This window comes from Bidens hawaiensis, unplaced genomic scaffold (genome assembly GCF_021521415.1).
Source record: "Bidens hawaiensis isolate Kalapana, Puna unplaced genomic scaffold, B.hawaiensis_p1.1 tig00022863_1, whole genome shotgun sequence".
Taxonomy (NCBI): domain Eukaryota; kingdom Viridiplantae; phylum Streptophyta; class Magnoliopsida; order Asterales; family Asteraceae; genus Bidens; species Bidens hawaiensis.
In genome coordinates, this window is record NW_027493563.1 from 363,070 (window position 1) to 375,549 (window position 12,480).

Genomic DNA, 12,480 nt, shown 5'->3' on the forward strand with positions numbered 1-12,480 from the left:
TCACCTTCAAAAGTATATTAGCTGGTATGAAATATTTGTCTGATTAGAAAGATGCCATAAAGTAGTAAACACACACACATTGCATTCTTATATGTCCATTCAAAGCTCTACGTAAATGATATTCAGATTTTCATTATTTTAGAAATAAACATAGATAAATGTTTGATATGCTATTCATTAATAAGTATTTCAACAAATTGAGCTGCTAAAGGCTCAATCTTACAGCCTAAAAGTAATTACATAATGTTTTTTAAAATATAATTACTGGCATGCTGAAATAATTATCATCTGTTATAATTTATTCTCATTAGAATTGTAACATTCAGATTTTATTTGAATCTTGACAGTAGTCTTTGATAGACACATACATTTGGTGTAGATATGCTACCTTTTTTACATTGTTCATGGAGCATATACATTATTATTGCATCATCTAAGTTTATTCAAATTTACATGAGGAGATCAAGTTTGTGTATAATCAGCAAAAGTTGTGTTGTAAACTGGTCGGAAATAAAGAAGTCAAGTTGGAAAGACATCAAAAAAGCTCATCGTGTTGCAAAGGTATGTTTTTATTTGCCACCCGACTTTTACAAATATACATTATAGAATATGGATATATCTACTGCATATTACTTGATTATATTGATAATGATATTAGATCATTAATCTATTAAAGGAGAAATTTGGTCAAGCAATGTTTAAAGGAGTTTTTGTCATTACGATCAAAATTTTAAGGTGATATAAAAGTGTCAATTTGTGTTATTATGGTCTTAATTATTTAAGGAGTTTAAAAGTATATTTAAATAGATAAAAAAAAGTTAAAAAGCTATTATTGATATTAAATGCTTGAATTTTACTAATGGATCAATTTGGATTAAAAAAAATGGTAGCATGGGTTCAGGTTGTAAGGTTGTTTGGTAATTATTTTTAAATATACAATCTAATATAGATCAATCTTTGTATGTTTAAATTAGTTTAAATTGTAACTAATATTCACTAAAAAGCTAGAAAAAATATTTCTAAATTGTTTTACACTTAAATAATAGTTGATATAATTGTTAACAAGAAATTGCTAATGACTGTCAATTGTCAATACCATGGCTTTCATTAATTTTAGGTACGTCTTTGCTTTGTTGACTTTTGTTTGACTTGAATGTTATTGATTTTGAAATTTGATTTTTATATTAATTCTTATAACTTTTGTTTAGTTAAAAGTCAACAACTTACTTGCTAAATTGCTTGTGTATTCAAGTGAAATGTGCAATTTATATGCTTTCCTTCAAGTGAGGTTTAGTTATGATTTAATAAATATAATTGAGGAAGATTCTGAGAATTATGGGACGGCGCTCTACAAGTAGGGGAAATTGGATGGTTTTACTTGATGCAGCAAAAGGATGTTGTATAGACCCTCGAAATTTATCATCATACAATGCATATTTTGTTGTTATGTCCTTTACAAGGTACACTTTCAATCTTTTATATAAAAACGAGATAATATGGAGACTTGTATATTTATTTTTGTCATAGCTTTTGGATATCCAACTTGATTTGGACCTTTGATTGTTAAAACCTCTTAGATTGGAGGTTCCATGTTCAAACCTAGGTAAATACGTAGTTTATTATTATTTGTGTAAAATATGAGTAGGTGAAACATTTGCTGTTAAAAAAAAATGATTACCAAATTTTGATCCAAAATCAAAACTTTCCTTTTGTATCACTTTGTTACTAAAGTTCATGTTAGAGTTTTATTTTCTTTAATAAAGTTGTTTATATATTATAGCATCTAAACGCGAACAATGTGATGCGGGAACGGAAGCATTCAAATGGCTCATGACAATTTAGTTAATCAAAGACCGATAACTGAACCATAGGTTCCAAGAACAATGTTCTTTATATTAAACTTAATCAAAAATAAATAAACAATAAATCCTAGCCCTTATTTATACTAAATATTTGAATATTAAAATAAGCAACAAAATACTAAATAAAAGGAAACAATTATTTAAATAACTAAAATATCATCTTCAAACTTGTTCCACACTCCAACGTCTGCATGTGGAACGCCTTCTTGGGCCGGGCCCTATTATCGTCCCGTATCACATTGTCTTTGGAAGTTTAAGTAGTTGTGATTATTTGTAGGGGGTGACGGGACCGGCAGAGATGGATTTTATTCGTAAACGTGTCAGCACCGTGCACTCACATGCTAAGCAGTTAATGCGGAAAAATATCGATATCGGTTATCACAGTGAGATATCGGTGGGATATCGGTAATTTTAATATCATGTAAAATTCATATATATAGGAATTTAACACTAATAATTCAGTATATTCTCTTACCATTAACAAATTAATCTTTTGCAAATTGTAAAACACTAACAATCGTAGCAAGTAAGAATTGTTTAAGACTCAAAACACTAAAAGTTGATAATTAAGACTTAAAACACTGATATCGGGAATATAAGTGATATTTCGGTCAAATATTAGTCCTATATCGGTTAAATATCGGTCAATATCATTGATATTATCGGTACTGATATTCTGAACCGATATTTTGACTTATATAACGGCAAGAGACCGATATATCAGTGATATATCGGCGATATCGACTGCATAGCTCTCATGCAAAGAGTATCAGAATTGGTTCACGTCAAAACGGGCGTGTCAAAAGTGGTATCATCATAATGAGTTTGGTCCAAATGGGTTGTTTTAAATTATAGTATTTTCAAATTTAAAAGATTCCTTATTCGTGTATTTTTGGATTTTATGTTATTATTTTGATAAATATTTGTTTAAGTTTTGTTATAAGACAGTCTATAATATTAGCTATTAATGACCAATATACCCTTCACAGGAAAAATAGTATTTTGGTTATATTTTTTTCTCAAAAAGTTGGTTTCAGCCAATGGAAATCTTATGGCTACTAATGACATTGTTCTAAATGGCAAATAACACAGCTTTTGAATTGCACCAGTAAGTGATTCATTATTCGTTTAATTTCGTTAATATGTTAATTTAAGCAGTCGGGTTGGGTTTCATTTTTTAATTCAAACAAGTTCTAATCATTGGGTTTCATTTTTAGATCAAACAAGTTCGGATCATTTTTAGTTCAAACAAGACAGTAGCTGCAGTGTTGAAAGGAGACCCACCTGCTTGCTTCTCTTTGGGGCAATATTCAACTACAATGGCTATTGTGTACCACTTGCCTTTTTTTATCAAAGACTATCTTTTATAAATGGCTATCAAATGCTCATACTTTCTATATATATGCAATTTGAAGCTAATATTTTATAACTTATAAGACTATTTTGTTAGATTTATAATTAAATTAGATGGCGTGATAGGTGGTTTTGAAATTTAGACGGGTTAAGTGCAAACTTTTGTAATAGTGTTTTCTTGGCACTAAGATGTCTAAACGAGTTAACGTGTTGTAAACAGATTGCAATCAAATTATAACGGCTCATAAATTGGTTGGCAAGTTATATTAAAAGTATATCAAATGACAATATATAATACATGTATTGGCAACCCAAAGACAAGATACATATAGAACAAGTTAATTCTAATTTTATTTTTTAATTCTAACATGAAATTGGTTTATAGAAATGGGTTAAACAAGTTGAAGATAAGAAGTCTGGTAGAAAGTTTATGTGTGGTTTGTCAAGAAGATTACGAAGCGGATGAGATGACATTGGAATGCAAACACGGGCATCATGAAAATATCATAAAGACATGTTTGCTGCAGATAGTTTATGCCTGATTCGCAGATAATCTATTTACATGTAATGTGTACATGGGTTAAGGAAGACGATTTAGCAAGAGTATAATTTTTTTATGGAAATTGTATATTTGTGTTAACAATATACTATTCAATTCAATGTTATATGTATTTTAATCATTTTTTTTTAATTTGTTTGGTTTTTGTTTTGTTGACATTGTGTATTATTAGGGTTCTAAAAAACTTCAATTCCCAATCAAAATGAAGTAACCAACATGAATGAAGGAACCACATCACTTCTAAAGTGTAAAATATCATAGTTAGACCACAACGTTGTTAACCTTTTTCGAGCGACCGTTTTTCAAGTGAGGTTCGAACAAGCTTCTAGCCACGGGATTTTTTAACACCCTTACATACGTAAGAAATAAAATTACCAACACAATTCAACTTCACATTTAAATTATTATTATTGTTATTATTATTATTATTATTATTATTATGTTTGATTTTGACAATCGAAAGGTTATAATTAGGTTTTATGCTTAATGGTTTATGCTTTTCAATATTAAAATTTCTTATTATGGTTTTCAAATTGGTTTTAAAATAATGAGAATATTTGATTGGTTTATATGTTTCTATATCTTTAATAAACCTTGTGTTACACAAGTTCTAATCTAGTTAAATTATATAATACTAGCTTGTTTCCCCTCTCCCCTCCGGGTATTACGGGGCTTGTGTCTCTTTTTCGTGTCTAATATTTATATTTTTTTGGATTCTAATTTTATTTATTGTAGGAAAGTTAATAACTTACTTACGGTTTGATGATGAAAATGTTTCACAAATAATTGAGATGTTATAACCCGTTTAAAAACTATGGGTTTGGTAAAACACATGGCCCGCTTATTTTGTTTTTACTACAAAATTGTTTATTAATATAAATAATTTCTTTTTTAATAAAAATTGGATATTAATTTTTAATTTATCCTTATATTATAGGATTTTCATATCAAATATCCTGTGAGATTAATTTTTAGTATAATGAGATGTTATAACCCGTTTAAAGTTATTTGGGTTTGGTGAGATCTATACCCGTGAATTCGGTTCAAATGCATGAGAAGTCTTCATTTACAAATAAAACAATCTGGTGGCTTAAGAGAATGTAAGGAGCAACCAGGAAGCTTTTAATGGTTTCGTTTATAAATATATTTAAGACAAAGATTCTTAGTTCTATAGTTTTTCTTTTACTTTTTTTTTCACACATGTAGTGCAATTTATTTACATCCTCAATTCCTTATATGTTGTTTTACATTATTCGTTTATAATATTTATATACTTTTTTGAATTTTATATATATTTATTGTAAGGACGTTAATAATATAGTTATGATTTGATGATAAAAGGGTTTCATAAACAAATGAGATGTTATACTGGTTTAAAAACTATCTGAGTGAGATCAATGACCCGTTTATTTAATTATTTATTTTTACTATAATATTGTTTCTTAATTATGAGTAATATCTTTTTTTAATAAATATTAATTTTTAGTATATTTCTATTTTACAGGATTTTCATATCATATATTTGATAAGATTAATTTTTAATATAATGAGATGTTATAACCTGTTTAAGGACTATCTGGGTTTGGTAATACCCATACCCATGAATTCGAGTCAAATGCATAAAAAACCTTCATTTAAGAATAAAACAATCTAGTAGTTTGAGAGAATTTAAGAAGTTTTCGTTTATATATATTTAAGATTAAGATTAAGATAAAGATAATAATTATCATATAAGCAATATAAATATATAATTGTATGTGTAGATAACTGTAATTAGTTATTGTATCGAAACAGTATATGTGTACCTAGTTCAATAGTTTTTTTAAAAGTCGGCCCAACAATCATCATAAAATAAAATAATAATATTATATCCTTAAAACAAAATTTAAAAACGAAAAAAAAATAATACAAACGTAATGCATGAAAAATGAAACAAGCACTCATTTGGGCGAATCGGGTCAAACCGATATAATTATGTTGAAACATATAGGTTTTCGGTACATAAAAAATGGTTCATATCATGTCTTAGCGAGTTATACTAGGTAAAATGTATTTTAGTCAACTATATCTAATCTTATGAGTCATGATAGCTTAATATGTCTTGATGGTTAGCCTTGATATTTCTTGATAGTTCGACTATGATAAAACAAGGCATGATAGTTATAATGGTCCATGATAGGCCTTAATATGTCCTAGCATAATTGGAGCTATAACAACTTATATTTGTCTACTATATTGGGTTTTACTTGCCATTATTGACAACCAATTACTAACTAATTATGTCAAATCAAGTTATAAATGAGACACACATGTCATAATGCCCCAGTTTTTCGAGAGTTGGGACTCATGATAGCTCTTAAGGCTATGAGTAGTGGAGTGACTACAAATTGGGACGTTTTGCGTCGTGTGGCGCCCAGTCAGCAAGGTGAGAATTTGTTTTTAGGGTGTAATGGTGTAGGGGCTACAAAAAGTAATATAATATATATATATATGTATATATAAGACACACATATGCATACATGCCGGCCCCACCACCTGCAATTCGCCCCTTCTTTTAGGCGACGAGAAGACCCCGCCCCTTATCGCATAAAAATAGCCCCGGGGGCGGTGTTCTAGCCCCTTCGCGCCCAAAAATCGTCCAAACTCACGCCCACTACATATGGCCTAAGAAGGTACAATAAGCTTTATCAAGTCATGTTTGATCTTAATCTTTTATATAATGTGTTGTTTTTTCCACATGACAAGTCTTATTAGGTTAAAAACAAATCATTTATGCATTAATAACATATATCAGTTGATAGGTCTATTTTTGGGACTTAGACCCCATGCAATGAGCTTTTGGAGCTCGTTTTTGGGACATAACTTTTTCTTCATGAGTTCTTTGAGTTCAGACCATGGAAGCGCCATAGCTGTTTCCGTCCCTTGAAGGTGCATAACACTACCCCACCATGTAAGAGCCGTTTTCTTAAACATACTTGAAGCGAAATTTATCTTTTTCGCATCGGGGCACTCGCTGTGTCGGAACACACTCTCCATCCCTTCAAACCATTGCAACAAGGTAGTCGCACAGTTTGTATCAAGAAACTCGGTTGAGTTAGCACTTGTAAATTTTTTATAAGAGTAGGATGCGGGTTTGGGTTCAACGGTTGCAACAAGGGGTGAAGGTTGAGTAGCTTGTATTGGGTTAAAAGTTCGGGAAACACTGCGGCCATTTGTTTGATGACGAAAGCAGCCATGCGTCGGTTGGAATTCTTGCGCGGTTGGCGTCTTATTGGAGGCATTCAATAAATCATAAAAAAATGAAATAAGTTTGGGGTAAATAAAAATGAATGTGATGGTGTATAAAAATAAAATAAAATTTCAAGTTTGATTGTGACTTCCTATAGTTATTGAGCAGGAGATGTTAGTGTAAAAAAATATATAAAACTTTGTATATAAATACAATTCGTAAACAAAACGTAAATGATTTTGAGAGGCTGTAACTTGAAATTTTTGAGATTTTGAGGTTTGGTAGAGTCGGAAAGTCGTACATGAACCACCATGATTTGATATTCCGACACTATTTTTTTTTTTTTTACAAAATACCATGTTGGAGTCTAAACATGTGCACGTGCCACCGCGTCTTTTTCATGTTTTCAACTCAAATAGCGATAATGACAAAACGATAAATCGAGATACAGCGTGATGTCAAAACATTAGTTCACGTACCACCATGGCTCTTATGTTTAAACACCAAAATATGGATGGCGACCGGAACGCTCGCATTCGACAACTTAAAGTATTGACATGTATAACACTGTTCGTTGGCCTGGAAAATGAACACTACAATTCAACCATCCTGGGTAAGTAAATCGCCTTCGATTCTTGGAATCTTTTTATCAAATGGTCGTTTCATAGTGTTTCGCTCTCTATGATGGCTACAAACCCGATATAAATGCAACCTTTAAGGATCTTAAACAACGGGATCCAAGTTAAGATTGTAATCCATAAAACAAAATAAAAATCTATGTTTTTGCGTTTTAATGTAACGATACCTTGAAGTACTATGAAAGTGTGTGTATGTGTACATTTATGATTTTTTGTTGAAATCAAGTAGGGTAAACACGTATAGGTAACACGTATAACGACCCTAAAACAAAAACTATACTAGTTCGTTACGTCTAACCACCTATCCTATAGTCTTGTGGCTCTGATACCAATCTGTCACATCCCGATCAAAGGCGGCAGAACATGCTGGGGTGCAACGGATTGCCCAAAAACACAAGACACTATTTAAAGTGTCAATATTTAATCAAATCATTTAAATTCACAAAATCATAACGAGTCACATAACATGTTCATACAATAACCGAATTCGAATATAGAAAATAATATATTGTTCATTTTTGCTAATAACCTAATAGTCTTGATAACGTTTTTTCTTCAAGTCATCGAGTCAACCCAAAGTCAAACCTGTAACACTGCATAAAATTGAATTTGTCAACATAAAGGTTGGTGAGCAATTTCATAGTTTTGAACAATATGTATATAATAAGAAATTCCACAACTTGTATACAAAACAATAAATAATAGCAACAATTTAGATAATGAAATCGTTAATAAGAATACATTAACAACACCTTGCTATAAGGGGATGTCAAATAGTCTAGGATTTATATGAAATCGTTAATAAGAATACATTAACGACACATTTCTATAAGGGATGCCAAATATACTCGGATTTATGAATCAACCAACCAAAAGCGGTAAACACATTAGCATATAAGCATGTAAGCATAGAACACCAAATCGAGCATTTATTTAAGTAAAACATACAATAAAGTTTGTGGTTTAAGACTCAAGTATAAAACATTTAGTTTGAATAAGTATGCAATATCACCCCTAAAATGAAAGATGGAAAACGGGGGATTGGTGATTTGGAGATTAACCGGAACGACGAGTTTAACGAACAAGCCTAAAAGAAAAGAAGTCTTGTATTAGAAAAGTTGTCTTGGAAGTCTTTAAATATAAATAAATAATAAGAATTGTAAACAATTAAAGTTTAAGGTTTAAAACGTAAATATTTAAGAAGTTATGATAATAGTCCTTTAAAAATATAAGTTTCCTTGAAACCGGGTTAAAGTATCTAGTCCTTAGTTTTACTCAACCTATGTTAAGTAATAAGGTGGGTAAAAAAACAAGAATGCAAGTCCCTTTATAATGTAGATACTAAAACGGGTTTTAACGAGTGTTCGGGTTGTTGGTTCGGGTCTTGGTAATTGGTCAAACCCAAAGTCAAGTTTCCAAAATAATGAATGTTATGAGATAACTCAATAAAATTTAAGAAGACTTAACCAAGTATGTAGTTCTATTGTTTAAGAACTAGCAACGTCCGTTAAGCGAGTGTTCGATTTTGTTGGTCCAAACTTCGGCTTCGCCGATATTTTATGAAACTTGGAGACTCGTGATAAGGGGAATTAATTGTTGGATCAGAGACGGTTTACATTGGATCAGACGGAATTGTTATTTCTTGAAAGTATACAAATTTTATTTGTTATAAGATCAAGTTGTATTCAACATTCCAAGTAATTTAAGAAAATAATTAAAATCAGTTTGTAAAATATTTTTAAAGAAATATACAAGTCTTGATAGCTAGAAACACACTTGTGTATCTTAAGCGAGTGAGATCGGTTTAGTTCGGTTTTTTATCTTGAAATAAGGTCAAGAATGGTTACCACATGCCCAAGCATCAAAGAACTTGCATAATAATTTATAAATGATGATACTTAAGTTTTACAACCAAAAAGTTAACAATAAAGTGTTTAAACAAAAGTTCGGTTTTCGGTTTGAATCTTGTTTCGGGTTAACGTCGAGGTTAGATTCTACAAACCCATAACCATGGAAATCATAAAAATGATTTTTAGAAACTTAAATCTAACATAAAGCATGTTTATACATTTATTTAACAAAACTAGTAAACAAAGTTTGGTTTACGGTTTGGAGCTATTTATGGTTAAACCGAGGCTAGTCTCTACAAACCCATAACCATGGAACACAACAAATATGAAAATACATACTAAACTACTTAAACTTTAAGCAAGACTAGTAAGTATTAAAAGAAATATAGTATAATCAAGGACTATTGTAAGGCCCCGTTACCGACGCCTCACATTTGGACGTTGGATTTACTCATAAACATAGTTCTAAACTTCAGAGTTAATTAAAACATTCGGGGAATATAAAAACTTTCATAAAACATTTCATAAAAAACCACATCTTGTCTTAAAACAACATCTCGTCTTTCAAAATAAACAAAACATTAATCTTAAACGTCTTGAGCCTTCCGATGCCAACCTCTTATTCAATGCCAAGTGTCCCCTCAAGCGAGCTGCCTCGTCCTACTCACCTGCGTGCATACTAAAAGTCAGCTACGCTGAGTGAGTTCTAGTTAATCACATAACATACAATACATTCATAACTACATACTTTCATACTTTCGTTTATATTTTACTTACTTACCTTCGCACTTTCTTTCATATACTTACCTTACGTTTTAAAGAGCATTACGCCCTATAACCTTTGCATATATTATTAGGGTATGCAACCCTTTAACCTTCGCATATATTATTAGGGTATGCAACCCTTTATCCTTCGCATATATTATTAGGGTATGCAACCCTTTAACCTTCGCATATATTATTAGGGTATGCAACCTTTTATCCTTCGCATATATTATTAGGGTATGCAACCCTTTAGCCTTCACATATATTATTAGGGTATGCAACCCTTTAACCTTACCTTACCTTTCATTATCATATCCATACCATTAATACGATACACAACATAATCGTACATACTCCCTTATTCACATACACATATCATACATACCACACTATACTTACCTTAACAATACATGCAATACCCGAAGGTCGTTCACGTACTGTCAAGCATACATACATAGCTATCACAATCGTCATTACGACATACACTTACCATTTAAGGTAAGTGTATTAACGTTCACATAGAGTATGCACATAGCCCCGAAAACATAACAAGGAAAATGGGGTTAGAAACTCACCTGAATGCGGTTACGTTCACCGTTAATGGTAATCCATTTCTTTAGTTGTGCAGCGCTGACTGTATGATAATTACACCTATCAATTAACTATCACTACTCATATCATCTTTCTAGTCTTAGTTATTACCCACAACTAACGGTGGTCCGGGGGCAGCGCCCCTGGCAGCGGGGTTCTAGGGGCGGCAACCTCTAGCGGGGTCCAAGGGGCAGAGCCCCTGGCTGGGGTCGAGCTACTCTTTCGTTAGCCCGATTCATGGTCTAGTACTGGATTACTTTTACTTAGCATCTTAAGCGAACTTAACATTAAGCGAACTTAACTTAAGCGAACTTAGGTTAAGAGAACTTAACTTAAGTGCACTTATAAGTGGCGAACTTAACGCCAACGAACTTAAGGTGGTGAACTTGTATACATGCGAACTTATCATCAGGCGAACATATGAATAGGCGAAGTTACATGTAAGCGAACTTATATATAAGCGAAGTTATATACAAGCGAGCTTATCATTCGGCGAAATTAGCGCCCAGAGAACTTAGCGCCCGATGAACTTTTACGGCGAAGTTACCCAGTGGCAGCTACGGGTTTGGTTACAACCACTCGTTCGAATCCTATCGCCTCGTTTTGGTTCGTATTTGACCCATTCATAACCCCCGTCACCTTAAGGTTTGATATAACCCGTATACACTTCCTCCAACGTCCCCGACTCGATACTTAACCCGTTTAACATAAAGCATGAACCTTTAAGGCTAAATGTTTAATACTAGATTTAGGGTTTATTTTAAACGAGCCATTTGCAGCCGTAGGTTCGTTTATAACATCAAGTTTGCTATTTTAGTACTCGTTTATACACTATCTATACTAGGTTCAAGTTTCAAGACTAAGCGTTCCTAAAAACGTAAACTTTAAAGGTAATGGACATACCTTTATTCGTTAGATTGGTCACGTTTTGCTCGGTTATCTTGTATCTAGCTCGTATATAAGAGATCTATTGCTATTCGATGATCGTTGGTTGTTTCACCCTCTTCCTCTCTCTCGGCCGTATGTAGTATGATGTGTGTGTGTGTTTTTGAGTGTGAAGGCAATATGGAAAGATGGAATAAGGATTAGGGTTTTAGGTGGGTTTAAGAGGATATTTATATCCCCCCAAGGCCCATGGACCTAAAGCCCATTACCCTTTAATCCATCTTACTTAATCCCAATCCATGATCTTTTCTTTATTTAGTATTAATTAACTATTAACACCCGATAACTAAACGCGACTTTCTTTATTAAATATTAGAATATTTTAGGATGTTACAACTATAATGAGTCCTTCATGAAGCCTTGCCTTGTAGCGTATCACCTCACCCGATCATGGCCGGAGAAGGTGAAAGCCGAAGGTAAACAAGGGGTGCATATTATATATATGTTGTACCATAAGCTTAAGTAACAAAACAAAAGATAAAGAATGGTTCTTGATTGACTATTAAGAAACCTTGAAAAGTTGAAGTTGTGTTCTTTGTTTGGGAGAGAAAAGATGAGAAATGAACAAGGTGGAAATGAAAGAGATGATCTTGTTTATATAGGGAAAGAGTGAATAGTTGGTTATAAAGGTTCTTTTATGGTTTGCATGAAAATGGGTATGTTTAAATGGTCAAACAATGCATAAACA

General features: G+C 32.0%; 1 long non-coding RNA gene across 1 annotated transcript; it reads left to right on the top strand.

Annotated features, from left to right (window-relative positions):
• Positions 1–1,076: 1,076 nt before the first annotated feature.
• LOC143566266 (uncharacterized) lies at positions 1,077–3,126 on the top strand. Its single transcript, XR_013141210.1, has 3 exons — positions 1,077–1,460; positions 2,140–2,210; positions 2,630–3,126. It is a non-coding gene; the product is annotated as an uncharacterized LOC143566266 (long non-coding RNA).
• The last annotated feature ends 9,354 nt before the right edge of the window (positions 3,127–12,480 follow it).